The sequence below is a fragment of the Bombina bombina genome, chromosome 4 (genome assembly GCF_027579735.1).
Source record: "Bombina bombina isolate aBomBom1 chromosome 4, aBomBom1.pri, whole genome shotgun sequence".
In the NCBI taxonomy this organism is placed as follows: domain Eukaryota; kingdom Metazoa; phylum Chordata; class Amphibia; order Anura; family Bombinatoridae; genus Bombina; species Bombina bombina.
The window spans coordinates 808,749,304-808,766,798 of NC_069502.1; positions in this window are offsets into that span (position 1 = coordinate 808,749,304).

Genomic DNA, 17,495 nt, shown 5'->3' on the forward strand with positions numbered 1-17,495 from the left:
GAGCTACGACTTACTCAAAAAACAGTATAATCACAGCCACATTTCATAAAAAGTCTTGAATATAAGACAACTGAAGATCCGTGCCGCTTACCGTTCCGATGGATAAGAAATCAATATACCTTGATTCAGGCTCGAAAGCCTGTCAATTGTAGCATCCAGGGAGCGCTCAGACATTCACTGTGTGTGGCCGTTTACTGTGTTGCGTGCTTCACGTAGGCGGCACACCCCCTCTTTGACATCACGATGACGTGCCTCAAGGAAAACAGCTGTGCCGCTGCTAAGTGTAAAGCGATCCACCACCGCTTAGAAAAACAATAGAATTGCAACGTCCCAAGCACCCGGCAGCTGTATAAAGGCAAATGTAGAAAAAAAGAGACAATACTCAGGCTTACTTCGTTAGTGCTCGTATATTTCAATGAAGTATATGGCAAAAATACAGGTAACAGACTGGCAACAGCTAGTAGGTCAAACGCGTTTCATATGGACTATATTAACTTCATCAGTGACCATACCTGATTTCCCATAATGCCTGTTTATTTAAGGAGTTTAGAAAACACACCCTTCATTATCTACCAATTGAATCTATTTGGCATCATTATGGGCGTATGTCTGGGGGACATGTGCTAAAAAAATGAACACAAAAGTTAGCAAGATTAACTGTTTCTCATCCAAAAACAAAAATATTTTATATACACTTAACTCCTGATATTTAATCATAAAATGTTTTGCTCAAAATAAATTTATATTTCTGTACTAAATTTATGCGGAGTATAAAAATGCCCAACACAAACAAATGTTTAATTTTTTTTTAATCTTTATTTATATACCAATTCAAGCAAACAAATCGTATAACAATTGAGAGAATGAAACATAAAATAAGAGCATACAAAAATCACTTATCATATATATCATAAAAATTAAATATTATATTATCATAATCTAACAATAAAGATACCCCTACAACCATCTCTCGATCTTACAGAAAAAAAAAGGAACAAAACCAACACTCGTCTAGCTAGCTAATATGCTATACTCTTATCACTTGAATTGGGGGTTTTTAGAACATTATTTTAAAACACACATAAGAATGGCCACTGAATCAACTAACACAACACAGATCCAAACAAAACACAACAAAACAAGAAAAAAAAAAACAACCATTTTAATTCTGTGTGTATATATATATATATATATATATATATATATATATATATATATAACTTCCTGTCAGAGTCTTACTATCAGCCCCTGGACAGAAACTTTGTACCACCTTATTTACAAATCCTCCCTACCTATGTAACCTACTTTAAAAAAAGGTTTCATTATTTCCTCTATAAACTCAGCTGTCTGGATCTTAATGATCTTCCTCCATTTAGTAAAAAAGGTTTTAAGCTGGTTCTCATTACCGGGTTCTATATTCAATTGTTCTTGTATCAATTGGGCAATCACCTTCTGTCTAAATTCTACTATGCTGGGGTATTTTTGTGCTTTCCAATATTGTAATATTAGATTCCGAGCTACTTGTATTATAGTCGTTATCAGCGAGTATTCTTCTTTCTTAAATTGTATTGGTAGCACAAAAAAAAATATAGAAGTGAGAGTGGGGGAAAAACTTTGTGGTAAAAATCTGTTTAACCAGTACGCCACCTTTTTCCAGTACTGTAATATCCTAGGGCAATACCAGAAACAGTGTGTGATATCTGCCTCTGGGGCGTGACAATGGAAGCAATCTCCTTTGGAATTTTTATCCCATTTAGCCAATAATTTAGGAGTAATATATGCATTATTCATAATATAACTGTGCGTTTCCTTCCACCGCGTATTCCTATCTCCAACTATTTCTATGCTTTGTTTAATATCTATTTCTGTAATTTCTGGCAAGATCTTTTGCCATTTGTTCTGTAAATTTTCTAAATGTATCTTACCTAGGTTTTTCATAATCATTTTATACCATGTTGCAATTGAGAGAAAACCAGCCCTATAGATTTGAATATCTATTCCAACTATTCCTAACTCCCAATTACTATCTTGGTTATACGTTAAATGGTTATAAAATTGTCTTGCCTGAAGGTAGCCATAAAAGTGATGTCTCGGTAGACCAAATTCTTCTTGAATTTGTATGAATGATTTTATCATCCCAGTCCTTTTATCTAACAGTTGTACTATATACTCCAGGCCTGCATTTCTCCAAATATGAAATATTCCATGATTCAAGCCAGGTCCAAAATCTGTGTGTCCCAGAAACGTAAGATACTTAGATACCTTATAATTGATATTGAGAGTGGTGCAGAATTTTTGCCATGCCCTTACTATATTACTTATCACCCTCATATTTCAATTTTTAAAGGTAATTTAGAAATTGGAATATGCAGTATATCTTTTAAGGAAAGTGGTTTTATTAGGCTTTCTTCTATCTCTAACAAGGAGAATTGGCTTGTTTCTGTGATCCAATCAGCAGCTAATTTTACCATGGTAACCTGGTTGTATAATTTAATATTGGGCAGACCATATCCCCCAACCTCTTTATCCAGATACAACAATCTTTTAGCTAATCTGGCCCTTCTCTTCCCCATAAAAAGGAGTTGCAGTCTTTTTTATTTCTTCAGATCGATATTTCTCCAACATAGGTGTGTCCGGTCCACGGCGTCATCCTTACTTGTGGGATATTCTCTTCCCCAACAGGAAATGGCAAAGAGCCCAGCAAAGCTGGTCACATGATCCCTCCTAGGCTCCGCCTACCCCAGTCATTCTCTTTGCCGTTGTACAGGCAACATCTCCACGGAGATGGCTTAGAGTTTTTTAGTGTTTAACTGTAGTTTTTATTATTCAATCAAGAGTTTGTTATTTTGAAATAGTGCTGGTATGTACTATTTACTCAGAAACAGAAAAGAGATGAAGATTTCTGTTTGTATGAGGAAAATGATTTTAGCAACCGTCACTAAAATCCATGGCTGTTCCACACAGGACTGTTGAGAGCAATTAACTTCAGTTGGGGGAACAGTGAGCAGTCTCTTGCTGCTTGAGGTATGACACATTCTAACAAGACGATGTAATGCTGGAAGCTGTCATTTTCCCTATGGGATCCGGTAAGCCATGTTTATTACGATCGTAAATAAGGGCTTCACAAGGGCTTATTAAGACTGTAGACTTTTTCTGGGCTAAATCGATTCATTATTAACACATATTTAGCCTTGAGGAATCATTTTATTTGGGTATATTGATATAATAATATCGGCAGGCACTGTTTTAGACACCTTATTCTTTAGGGGCTTTCCCAAAGCATAGGCAGAGCCTCATTTTCGCGCCGGTGTTGCGCACTTGTTTTTGAGAGGCATGGCATGCAGTCGCATGTGAGAGGAGCTCTGATACTTAGAAAAGACTTTCTGAAGGCGTCATTTGGTATCGTATTCCCCTTTGGGCTTGGTTGGGTCTCAGCAAAGCAGATACCAGGGACTGTAAAGGGGTTAAAGTTCAAAACGGCTCCGGTTCCGTTATTTTAAGGGTTAAAGCTTCCAAATTTGGTGTGCAATACTTTTAAGGCTTTAAGACACTGTGGTGAAAATTTGGTGAATTTTGAACAATATCCTTCATGTTTTTTCGCAATTGCAGTAATAAAGTGTGTTCAGTTTAAAATTTAAAGTGACAGTAACGGTTTTATTTTAAAACGTTTTTTGTACTTTCTGTCAAGTTTATGCCTGTTTACATGTCTGAACTACCAGATAGACTGTGTTTCTGAATGTGGGGAAGCCAGAATTCCTATTCATTTAAATAATGTGATTTATGTGATAATGACAATGATGCCCAAGATGATTCCTCAAGTGAGGGGAGTAAGCATGGTACTAGCATCATTCCCTCCTTCGTCTACACGAGTCTTGCCCACTCAGGAGCCCCTAGTACATCTAGCGCGCCAATACTCCTTACTATGCAACAATTAACGGCTGTAATGGATAATTCTGTCAAAAACATTTTAGCCAAAATGAACCCTTGTCAGCGTAAGCGTGGCTGCTCTGTTTTAGTTACTGAAGAGCATGACGACGCTGATATTAATATCTCTGAAGGGCCCCTAACCCAATCTGAGGGGGCCAGGGAGGTTTTGTCTGAGGGAGAAATTACTGATTTAGGGAACATTTCTCAGCAGGCTGAATCTGGTGTGATTACATTTAAATTTAAATTGGAACATCTCCGCATTTGCTTAAGGGAGGTATTATCCACTCTGGATGATTGGTGAAAATTTAGTCATTCCCAGAGAAACTATGTAAAATGGACAAGTTCCTAGAGGTTGCCGGGGGCTCCCAGAAGCTTTTCCTATACCCAAGCGGGTGGCGGACATTGTTAATAAAGAATGGGAAAGGCCCGGTATTCTTTCGTCCCTCCCCCATATTAAAAAATTGTTTCCTATGGTCGACCCCAGAAAAGGACTTATGGCAGTCATCCCCAAGGTCGAGGGAGGCGGTTTCTTACTTTAAACAAACGCACCACTATTCCCATAGAGGATAGTTGGTGCTTTCAAAGATCCTATGGGATAAAAAATTAGAAGGTTTGCTTAAAAAGATGTTTGTTCAGCAGGGTTACCTTCTACAACCCATTTCATGCATTGTCCCTGTCACTACTTGCCGCATATTTCTGGTTAGATGAACTGCTTAAGGTGCTCGATAGTGACTCTCCTCCTTATGAGGAGATTATGGACAGAATCATGCTCTCAAATTGGCTATTCTTTCACTCTAAGAGACGCCTCTTTGCAATTGGCTAAGTTAGCGGCTAAGAACTCTGGGTTTGCTATTGTGCGCGCAGAGCGCTTTGGTTGAAATCTTGGTCGGCCTGATGCTCTTCCAAGAACAAGCTACTAAACATTCCTTTCAAGGGGAAACGTTGTTGGGTCCTGACTTGAAAAGATTATCTCTGATAATCACTGTGGGTAAGGGCCACGCCCTTCCTCAGGATCGGCCTTTCAAGGCAAAAAATAGACCTAATTTTCGTCCCTTTCGTAAAAACGGACCACCCAAGGTGCTACTTCCTCTAAGCAAGAGGGTAATACGTCTCAGGCCAAGCCAGCTTGGAGACCAATGCAAGGCTGGACAAGGGAAAGCAGGCCAAGAAACCTGCCACTGCTACCAAGACAGCATGAAATATTGGCCCCCGATCCGGGACCGGATCTGGTGGGGGGCAGACTCTCTCTCTCTTCGCTCAGGCTTGGGCAAGAGATGTCTGGATCCTTGGGCGCTAGAAATAGTCTCCCAGGTTTATCTTCTGAATTCAAGGGACTTCCCCCAAGGGGAGGTTCCACAGGTCGCAGTTGTCTTCAGACCACATAAAAAGACAGGCGTTCTTACATTGTGTAGAAGACCTGTTAAAAATGGGAGTGATTCATCCTGTTCCATTAAGAGAACAGGGGATGGGGTTCTACTCCAATCTGTTCATAGTTCCCAAAAAAGAGGGAACGTTCAAGACTAATCCTAGATCTCAAGATCTTAAACAAATTTCTCAAGGTCCCATCGTTCAAGATGGAAAACCATCCGAACTATCCTTCCTTCCATCCAGGAAGGTCAATTCATGACCACGGTGGATTTAAAGGATGCGTATCTACATATTCCTATCCACAAGGAACATCATCGGTTCCTAAGGTTTGCATTCCTGGACAAACATTACCAGTTCGTGGCGCTTCCTTTCGGATTAGCCACTGCTCCAAGGATTTTCACAAAGGTACTAGGGTCCCTTCTAGCGGTGCTAAGACCAAGGGGCATTGCAGTAGTACCTTACCTGGACGACATTCTGATTCAAGCGTCGTCCCATCCTCAAGCAAAGGCTCACACGGACATTGTCCTGGCCTTTCTCAGATCTCACGGCTGGAAAGTGAACGTGGAAAAGAGTTCTCTATCCCCGTCAACAAGGGTTCCCTTCTTGGGAACAATTATAGACTCCTTAGAAATGAGGATCTTTCTAACAGAGGCCAGAAAAACAAAGCTTCTGGACTCTTGTCGGATACTTCATTCCGTTCCTCTTCCTTCCATAGCTCAGTGCATGGAAGTGATCGGGTTGATGGTGGCGGCGATGGACATAGTTCCTTTTGCGCGCATTCATCTAAGACCATTACAACTGTGCATGGCTCAGTCAGTGGAATGGGGACTATACAGACTTGTCTCCGAAGATACAAGTAAATCAGAAGACCAGAGACTCACTCCGTTGGTGGCTGTCCCTGGACAATCTGTCTCAAGGGATGATGTTCCACAGACCAGAGTGGGTCATTGTCACGACCGACGCCAGTCTGATAGGCTGGGGGCGCGGTCTGGGGATCCCTGAAAGCTCAGGGTCTTTGGTCTCGGGAAGAATCTTTTCTACCGATAAATATTCTGGAACTGAGAGCGATATTCAATGCTCTCCAGGCCTGGCCCCAGCTTGCGAGGACCAGGTTCATACGGTTTCAATCAGACAACATGACGACTGTTGCGTACATCAACCATCAGGGGGGGAACAAGGAGTTCCCTAGCGATGGAAAGAAGTAACCAAAATAATTCTTTGGGCGGAGTCCTCACTCCTGCCACCTGTCTGCTATCCACATCCCAGGAGTGGAAAATGGGGAATGCGGATTTTCTGAGTCGGCAGACATTGCATCCGGGGGAGTGGGAACTCCATCCGGAAATCTTTGCCCAAGTCACTCACCTGTGGGGCATTCCAGACATGGATCTGATGGCCTCTCGTCAGAACTTCAAAGTTCCTTGCTACGGGGCCAGATCCAGGGATCCCAAGGCGGCTCTAGTGGATGCACTAGTGGCACCTTGGACCTTCAAACTAGCTTATGTGTTCCCGCCATTTCCTCTCATCCCCAGGCTGATAGCCAGGATCAAGCAGGAGAGGGCGTCGGTGATCTTGATAGCTCCTGCGTGGCCACGCAGGACTTGGTATGCAGATCTGGTGAATATGTCATCGGCTCCACCTTGATGCTACCTTTGAGACGAGACCTTCTTGTTCAGGGTCGTTCGAACATCCGAATCTGGTTTCACTCCAGCTGACTGCTTGGAGATTGAACGCTTGATTTTATCGAAGCGAGGATTCTCAGATTCTGTTATCGATACTCTTGTTCAGGCCAGAAAGCCTGTGACTAGAAAGATTTACCACAAAATTTGGAAAAAATATATCTGTTGGTGTGAATCTAAAGGATTCCCTTGGGACAAGGTTAAGATTCCTAGGATTCTATCCTTCCTTCAAGAAGGATTGGAAAAAGGATTATCTGCAAGTTCCCTGAAGGGACAGATTTCTGCCTGTCGGTATTACTTCACAAAAAGCTGGCAGCTGTGCCAGATGTTCAAGCCTTTGTGCAGGCTCTGGTTAGAATCAAGCCTGTTTACAAACCTTTGACTCCTCCTTGGAGTCTCAATTTAGTTCTTTCAGTTCTTCAGGGGGTTCCGTTTGAACCCTTACATTCCGTTGATATTAAGTTATTATCTTGGGAAAGTTTTGTTTTTTAGTTGCGATTTCTTCTGCCAGAAGAGTCTCAGAATTATCTGCTCTGCAGTGTTCTCCTCCTTATCTGGTGTTCCATGCAGATAAGGTGGTTTTACGTACTAAACCTGGTTTTCTTCCAAAAGTTGTTTCTAACAAAAACATTAACCAGGAGATTATCGTACCTTCTCTGTGTCCGAAACCAGTTTCAAAGAAGGAACGTTTGTTGCACAATTTGGATGTTGTTCGCGCTCTAAAATTCTATTTAGATGCTACAAAGGATTTTAGACAAACATCTTCCTTGTTTGTTGTTTATTCAGGTAAAAGGAGAGGTCAAAAAGCAACTTCTACCTCTCTCTCTTTTTGGATTAAAAGCATCATCAGATTGGCTTACGAGACTGCCGGACGGCAGCCTCCCGAAAGAATCACAGCTCATTCCACTAGGGCTGTGGCTTCCACATGGGCCTTCAAGAACGAGGCTTCTGTTGATCAGATATGTAGGGCAGCGACTTGGTCTTCACTGCACACTTTTACCAAATTTTACAAGTTTGATACTTTTGCTTCTTCTGAGGCTATTTTTGGGAGAAAGGTTTTGCAAGCCGTGGTGCCTTCCATTTAGGTGACCTGATTTGCTCCCTCCCTTCATCCGTGTCCTAAAGCTTTGGTATTGGTTCCCACAAGTAAGGATGACGCCGTGGACCGGACACACCTATGTTGGAGAAAACAGAATTTATGTTTACCTGATAAATTTCTTTCTCCAACGGTGTGTCCGGTCCACGGCCCGCCCTGGTTTTTTTAATCAGGTCTGATATTTTATTTTCTTTAACTACAGTCACCACGGTACCATATGGTTTCTCCTATGCATATATTCCTCCTTAACGTCGGTCGAATGACTGGGGTAGGCGGAGCCTAGGAGGGATCATGTGACCAGCTTTGCTGGGCTCTTTGCCATTTCCTGTTGGGAAGAGAAATATCCCACAAGTAAGGATGACGCCGTGGACCGGACACACCGTTGGAGAAAGAAATTTATCAGGTAAACATAAATTCTGTTTTTTAACAAAAATAGGTAAATTTTGTAATAAGTATAATAGACGGGGGAATAGATAAGTCTTCAAAATCGTAATTTTGGCTTATAATGCTATGGGTAGTGGTCTCCATCCGTCTAGCAACCTTTTACTTTCTTGAAAAAATTTTGTAAAATTTAAACTATACCATAATCCTGGATTGTTACCTAAATATATACCCAATTATTTAATTTGTTCTACCTCATGAAAGGGATGCTTACTCAACTGCCCACAGGGTTTTCTGATCCATAATATTTCTGATTTTCCCTGATTAACCTTATAGCCGGAAAACGCACTGAATTCATCTATTAATTCTAGTAGTACCGGTATGTTTTGTGATGTTCTAGGCAGAAAAAGTATTATATCGTCTGCATAGAGAGCCAAAGATACCCTGCCATCTCCTATCTTTACCCCCGGTAAGATTTGTCTAAGTCTTATAGCAAATGGTTCTAATGACAAGTTAAATAACAAGGGTGACAACGGGCACCCTTGTCTTGTTCCCTTTGTTAACCTTATTTTTGGCGACAATTGACCATTTATTAAAAGGCAGGAGTATGGTGTGTTATAAATCAACTTCACAAAATTAAAGAAATTCCCTGTTAGGCCAAATTGTGTTAATGTGGTAAAAAGATGGTCCCAGGTGATTAGATCAAATGCCTTTTCGGCGTCTAATGTTTCTAAGGCTGCATCATTTTCACAGTTATTTCCCTTTACCTTAATTTCATTCCAATAATGGTTTAAGGTCAATAGAACTTTTCTTATATTTTTTGAAGCGTTTCTTCCTGGCATAAACCCTGATTGATCCTGATGGATCAAATTATTTATGTACTTTTTTAGTCTATCTGCAATTATTGCTGTAAGTAACTTGTAATCATTATTTAATAATGATATTGGTCTATATGCATTTGGGTTTTCTGGATCTTTATCTTTCTTATATATTAATGTGACTGTGGACGCAAAAAACAAATTGGACTCTGCAGAGTTCTCCCTATAGTACTGATTAAAAAGATCACTTAACGTGCCAGGCAGTTCATTTTTAAGTATTCTATAAAATTCCACCGGAATTTGATCTGGGCCTGGAGATTTATTCAATTTGGCCTTTCCTATCTCTTTAATAATTTCCTCTTCTGTTATTGGTAGATTTAGTTCCATTAATTCGTCTGGGTCAATTTTTGGTGGAGTAACTTTTCCCCAGAACTGTTCTTTTATCTTTTTGTCACAAGCTCCTGCCATGTTAATTTCCTTATAATATTCATACATTGCCTGTCTTATTTTACTCGCAGTAGTATACCTTGTTTCCCCGATTTTAATTGATGTTAAATATCTTTTCTCGGCCTGCCTGTTCTTCATTATTTTTGACAATACTTTAGCTGACCTCCCATGATGACTGGCGAAAAAGGCATTCATTTTTTTTTCCTGTTTGGCCATTTTTATTTTCAAAAAGTCCTCTCTTTCTATCTTTGCCTTTGTGTACTCAGCCCAGCTTCTCTCATTAGGCGTATTAATATAAGCTCTGTACTTATTTTTTAATTGGTTTGCCAACTGCACATCTTTTGCTGTGATTTTTTTTCTTCCATTTAACCATGTAGGCTTTTATTTCTCCCCGGAGGACTGCCTTGGCAGCCTCCCAAAATATTTCAATCTTGTGGTAATAGTTTTTATTTTCTTCGTAGTATAATTTCCATTTTTTTGTTAAAAACCTGTTAAAATCACTATCCTGTACTAAAAATTTAGGGAAATAAAAATTGTTAACACCACTCTTCTGTCTCCTAATCCCATCTATCTCAAGTCCAACAATTGCATGGTCTGAAATTAGTATATCCTGGATCCTAGGATTTAAGTCAAGTGAGAACATTGATTCACTTATTAGAAAGAGATCTATCCGGGACATCGCTTTATGTGTCTTAGACTCACAAGTAAAAGATCTTGTATCTGGGTTTTTTATTTGCCAAATATCAAATAAGTTCAACTTGCTGCGAAAAGAGGCAAATAATTTTTCTTCCGATTTCCTACCTCTCTGGGAGTGACCGGTTCTAATTCTATCCAGCATTGGGCTGGTCGCCATGTTGAAGTCTCCAGCAACAATCAAATTTTTATTAATATATGGGAATAATTTAATATAATTTTTTTCCCAAAACTCTGCATCTAGCTCATTTGGGCCATGTATATTGCAAATTACTAAGTGTGTGTCACCATGTTCTACTTCAGCTATAATGTACCTCCCCTCTGGATCCTGTATTTGGGTAACAATTTTATACATGAACTTTCTTGCAAATAATATTGCGACCCCTCTCTTACATTTCGGTCCAGGGGCAGATAATATCTCGCCTACCCAGTTACATTTAAGTTTAACGATTTCATCATCTTGTAGGTGCGTCTCCTGTATGAGAGCAATATCTGGCTTGTTTTTTTTTAGTAATTTTAAAATTATGCTCCTCTTTGCTGGGGAAGTTATTCCCCCAACATTCCATGATAGAATATTAACTATTTTAAACTATAGAACCAGAATTCTGTCGGCAGAACAGAATACACACACAAAAAAAAAAAAAAAAAAAACACAACAGAAAACAAAAGCAACACAGACCAACCATTACATAAAATAAAAGCTCTTTACTCTGCAAACCATATCTTTGTACAGCTGAACTCAACACCATCATAAATTAAATACGTTTATGATCTTGAAAAATAGAGCCTTTTTGGTGACCACTATGTGGTCGCCTAATGATTCTAGTATTATCATACATTGCAAAAACTAAACAGAGAGACACCTCTATTCCTATATCGTTAGCTATAATGTACTAATGAAATCTTGAGCTTCTTTAACCGTTTTCAATGTCAAATTTTCATTATTTGCTTTAAAACTAATTTTTGCTGGATATATAAGCCTAGCCTGTACACCTCTCTGAATTAAAGTTGTGCAATAAGGAGCCATTTCCTTACGTTTCATTTGTGTCTCCATTGAATAGTCCTGAAACAAAAGTATCCTATTCTGACCTACCATTAGCGTGTTTTTCTGTTTAAATTGTCTCATTATTGTAACCTTAGCTTGAAAATTCAGATATTTTACCATAATAGGTCTGGGCTTGTTTGTGCTTTCAGAACCCGTTTTGGGTGGCCCTAGTCTATGTGCCCTTTCTACAGTAAACAATGAATCTACAATTTGCAAACCTAGTAAAGTTGGAAGTTCTTGAGAGGCGAATTTATTTAAATCCTGGGGCATAATAGATTCTGGCAAACCAACTATTTTTATATTATTCCTGCGTGACTGATCTTCTAGTTCCTCCACTTTAGCTTGTAATTTTATTATTGTTACTTCCTGAGCTTTGCATTTCTTATCTTGTAATCCTACCTGGTCCTCCAAATCGGAGACTCTTAATTCTACCTCTGTTATCCTTTTTGAAAATTGTCTAACTTCCTCCGTGAGACCACTTATATCATTTTTAATAGAATTAAATTGTGGCATTATTAAATCAGTAATTTATTGCATAAGTGTCTGTGTCTCTTGCTTATCAGATTGTACCATGTGGGTCTCCATACTAAGTTCTAACTCCAAGTTTTTTGTTGCTTTCTTATCGCGTTTAGGTGGTATTGCTGGCGATTTTTTTGATTGTGTGATGAATCTATCCATGTGTTTGTGAGAGTGTGCTTTCCCTATTTATACCCTGTCAGTGTGGGTATAATTGATTGAACAGACCAATGAAGTGCAAAGAAGTATATAGATATATATACACATACACATACATACACACATATATATATATATATATATATATATATATATACATATACACAAATAACAACCACAGAGTGAAGTGTGCCTTGCCCCACACTATCAAGGCAGGTGCAAGTAGTGAAAAAAAGGGAAAAAACAAAGAAAGAGAAGAAAAAAAAAGAGAAGAAAAAAAAAAGTGAACAAAAATAAAACTTTTTAAACGCTGAGTTCAGCTTCAGTGATCGTGTTGGACGCCAGCAATAGTTAATTCATATTCTCCTAAAACAACTTTTGAAACAAATTTGTCAGAGCTAGCATATACAGAAACTTTTAACATGCAGAGAGGCAAAGAACACTAACTCATATGTTTGAGGGCGTATAGTCATACAATTAAGTAATATATGTTTAACCATAAAATCAAACACAGCAGGTTATCTTATTTTTCTTGCAAAGCTTCAGACATACCCTGCTAACAATATACCTATAAGATGTGTCAAAAATATCACCAATCTTTCTAGCCCAAATTAAATTTTGGCAGAATATTACAATAGCTTGTACCCTATTACAATAAGTTGCAAAAAAACATTTTCTTATATTCCAACTTTAAACCATGCTCTCTTATTAGATTGATACATGCATGTTAATATTCAGCGATCACTATTCCTGTAACAGCCTAAGCTTTCTAAATCAATAGTCTTTGCAACAGACAACAACGCAAAAAAGAAACTTCTTCCAACATAACCAAATCCTCAAAATGTCTAAGACTGTTACAATGTTGCTTGTCTCAAGTCCATGCTGTATTCAACTCTGCCGTAGCTTCTGTCCCCGGTTATAAGTAGGATCGTTTTAAAGTAAACAGATAACCTTTTTGGGACCTTTAACAGCAGTCACCCCTTTCAGATGAACGGTTATACAGGCAGGAAATGTCAAATTAAAAGTACCTTTTTTTTTTTACTTGCTACCGACCAGGACCCTTCTTTCTCTATGAGCCAGGTGGTTTGCCCATCTCCTGACATGCAGTTGTATGGTCGTCGCTTACTTGCCCCAAGGGTAAAGGGTGAATACCTGTTGCCTTTTTTTTTTTCTCACCGGCTTTAGGCTCTCCGTGTGCTTGGTTCACTAGAGCCGGTTTCTGACTCCGCTTTTCTCCGTCTCCTCTGGGGCCACAAATGTTTAATTAAATCAATTTTTAATGGGTGTCAACAAACAGTTTGACATCCCATTCAGAATTTAAACCTGCTGGCATCCTGGTATCCAGCTGAAATATCCAGAATATTTCTCTTTTGCTGAGAGTAACAGCTCTATTTCCACCTCTAGGATGTCTGGAAATCAGCTGGATACCCTGGAATGTCAGCAGGGAACTGTCAGAGTTGTGTTCCTTTTTAAAGTGCAGGGAGATGGGCGTAGTTGATTCAGGGTCCTCAATAGAACGTAGATGTTCTAGGAATCTATCTTTTAAGGCCCTTGTCGTTTGACCTACATATTGCCTATAGCACCCCCTGCAGGTCAAAAGGTATATGACATAACATGAATTACAAGTTATGTGTTCCTGTATTGTAAATTCTTTTTTATTAAAAGAAGATACAAAATTTGTTCCAAATGTGGCAAAGGAGCACGATTTACATCTCCTACTGCCACATTTGAAAAAACCTGGTTTTACGGACAACCAATTGGTACATTTGATCCCTGGCAACATTGAAGGTGACAAAATGTTGCCAAGAGTCTTAGCTTTACGTGAAACAAAATGAATCCCTTCTTTCAGTACAGGTTGTAGGGCTTCATCAGTCTCCAGAATTGGAAGTGCTTTGCGAACAATGTTACAAATTGTACCATATTCCTCACTGTAGGTACTTATAAATTTCGGCTGTGAAAGCCTTTTTGTGTCTTTTGGTCTCCTTGTATAAAACAAGGTAGACCTATCAATCTTGTCAACCTCTTCCTTAGTTGTCATTAATGTTTCTCTACAGTAGCCTCTCTCAGCTAATCTATTAGTTAAATCTTCTGAGTGTTTATTGTAAACCTGAATTTTGGTGCAATTCCTTTTGACTCTAATGTACTGGCTTTTAGCTATTGATTTGATGATATGTTTTGGGTGACACGATTGAGCATTTAATATGGTGTTTCCAGACATACGCCCATAATGATGCCAAATAGATTCAATTGGTAGATAATGAAGGGTGTGTTTTCTAAACTCCTTAAATAAACAGGCATTATGGGAAATCAGGTATGGTCACTGATGAAGTTAATATAGTCCATATGAAACGCGTTTGACCTACTAGCTGTTGCCAGTCTGTTACCTGTATTTATGCCATATACTTCATTGAAATATACGAGCACTAACGAAGTAAGCCTGAGTATTGTCTCTTTTTTCTACATTTGCCTTTATACAGCTGCCGGGTGCTTGGGACGTTGCAATTCGAAAGCCTGTCACTAGGAAAATTTATCATAAGATATGGCGTAAATATCTTTATTGGTGCGAATCCAAAGGCTACTCATGGAGTAAGATCAGGATTCCTAGGATTTTGTCCTTTCTCCAAGAAGGATTGGAGAAGGGGCTATCAGCTAGTTCCTTAAAGGGACAGATATCTGCTTTATCAATTCTACTGCACAAGCATCTGGCAGATGTTCCAGACGTTCAGTCGTTCTGTCAGGCTTTAGTTAGAATCAAGCCTGTGTTTAAACCTGTTGCTCAGCCATGGAGTTTGAATTTAGTTCTTAAAGTTCTTCAAGGGGTTCCGTTTGAACCTATGCATTCCATAGATATTTAGCTTCTATCTTGGAAAGTTCTGTTTTTAGTTGCTATCTCTTTGGCTCGAAGAGTTTCTGAACTATCTGCATTGCAATGCGACTCGCCTTATCTTGTTTTCCATGCTGATAAGGTGGTTTTGCGTACCAAACCTGGATTCCTTCCTAAGATTGTTACTAATAGGAATATCAATGGAATATCAATCAGGAAATTGTTGTTCCTTCTCTGTGTCCTAATCCTTCTTCTAAGAAGGAGCGTCTGTTGCACAACTTGGACGTGGTTCGTGCTTTGAAGTTTTACTTGCAAGCAACCAAAGATTTCCGTCAAACATCTTCTTTGTTTGTTGTCTGTTCTGGAAAACGAAGAGGCCAAAAAGCTACGGCTACCTCTTTCTTTTTGGCTGACAAGCATCATCCGTTTGGCAGCAGCCTCCTGAAAGGATTACAGCTCACTCTACTAGAGCGGTGGCTTCCACATGGGCTTTTAAAAATGATGCTTCTGTTGAACAGATTTGTAAGGCTGCGACTTTGTCTTCGCTTCATACCTTTTCCAAATTTTACAAATTTGATACTTTTTCTTCTTCAGAAGCTATTTTTGGGAGAAAAGTTCTTCAAGCAGTGGTGCCTTCTGTTTAACCATCTGTCTTGTCCCTCCCGTTCATCCGTGTCCTGTAGCTTTGGTATTGTATCCCACAAGTAAAGGATGAATCCGTGGACTCGTCGTACCTTATAGAAGAAAAGTAAACTTATGCTTACCTGATAAATTATTTTTTTCTATGGTACGACGATGTAAACTTCAGTCACCTCTGCACCTTTTAGTTTCTCCTTTTTCTTCCTGTACCTTCGGTCGAATGACTGGGAGGTAGAGCTAAGGGAGGTGCTATATAGACAGCTCTGCTGTGGTGCTCTTTGCCACTTCCTGTTAGCAGGAGGATAATATCCCACAAGTAAAGGATGAATCCGTGGACTCGTCGTACCATAGAAGAAATTAATTTATCAGGTAAGCATAAATTTACTTTTTCATTAAAAATTTATTTTAACACTACAGAATCTTTACATATATAGCATATATATATATATATATATATATATATATATATATATATATATATATATATATATATATATATATATACATACATACATACATACATACATACAGGTGGCCCTCGATTTACGACGTTCAATTTGCGCTGTTTCAGAATAACGCCCTTTTTTCCAGTCATGTGACTGCTATTGAAAAGCATTGACTGCTATTAAAATAGCCAGTAGGTGGAGCTGTCCGCTTGTGTTGCAGCAAACACATGCAAAGCCAAGCAAGCCAGACGTGATCAATGGATCAGCTTTCAAAGAAACAAGATCTAGCAGCCACTTCCCTTAGCTGCAGACTAAGAAAAAAACGTTTTTGTTCATTAAACTTAGTTTGATAATTATACAGTCTGTTGTGTGATTAAATACAGGCAGGCTGAAATTAACCAGTGTATAACCAGACCTGAGCAATGGAGCCGTTTTTAAAGGAACAAGATCTAGCAGCCACTTTCCTTAGCGGCAGACTCAGAGAACTGTTTGCAGAAAAAGGCAAATAAAAAAAAGTTTTTGTTCATTAAACTTAGTTTGTTGATGATACAGTCTGTTGTGTAATTTTGTTTTTGTTCATTAAACTTTGATGATGACGATACAGTCTGTGTGATAATTTTATTAGGTGCGGTTTAGCAAATATTTTTGTTCATTAAACTTAGTTTGATGATGATGCAATCTATTTTATTAGGTTTATAATGCTGTTTAGCATTTAAAGTCTTCATTTCAAAGCTTTAAAAATAATGTATTAGGTGTTACTTATGACAATTTAGAGAGGGGCCTGGAACCTAACTCCCTCACTTTCCAATTGACTTACATTATAAACTGGGTTTCAATTTACAACGATTTTTATTTACAACCATTCCTCCTTGAACATAACCCCGGCGTAAACTGAGGGCTACCTGTATATATATCCACTATAATGTTTACAACCCAGGAGAGGAATTTCAAAAAACAACTGCACAGCAGTTAAATGTGGCTGGCTCCTTCACTGAGTGATTAGGGATTACTGTACTGCAGAGGCGCTAAGGCTGGATTGCTAAAGTCAGTGCATGTCAGCACCCCCTGTAACCCCCATAACCCCCCCTCTGTAACCTACATAAGCCCCATCAGCTCCCACTGTAACCCCCAATAGCACCCCCTGTGTAACCTACATGTCCCATCAGCTCCCACTGTAACCCCCCCAGTAAGCACCCCCTTTAACATCATAAGCATCACATGTAACCACCATCAACCCCCAACCCACATAAGTTCCAGCGCACCCGCCTCCCTGTAACCCGCATCAGCCACATCGCTCCCCGGTAAGTCGGCTCAATGTCGCAAGGCGGGCACGGCAAGTCGGCGGCGCGTTATGGAGCAATTTGGAACAGCTGATTTTAGGAGGTTGGGCCTCTTGTGCATGCGGAGTGACGGGGTTCCAAATTCCGAAGAGTTTGACAATTTGACACAACACCAGCCCT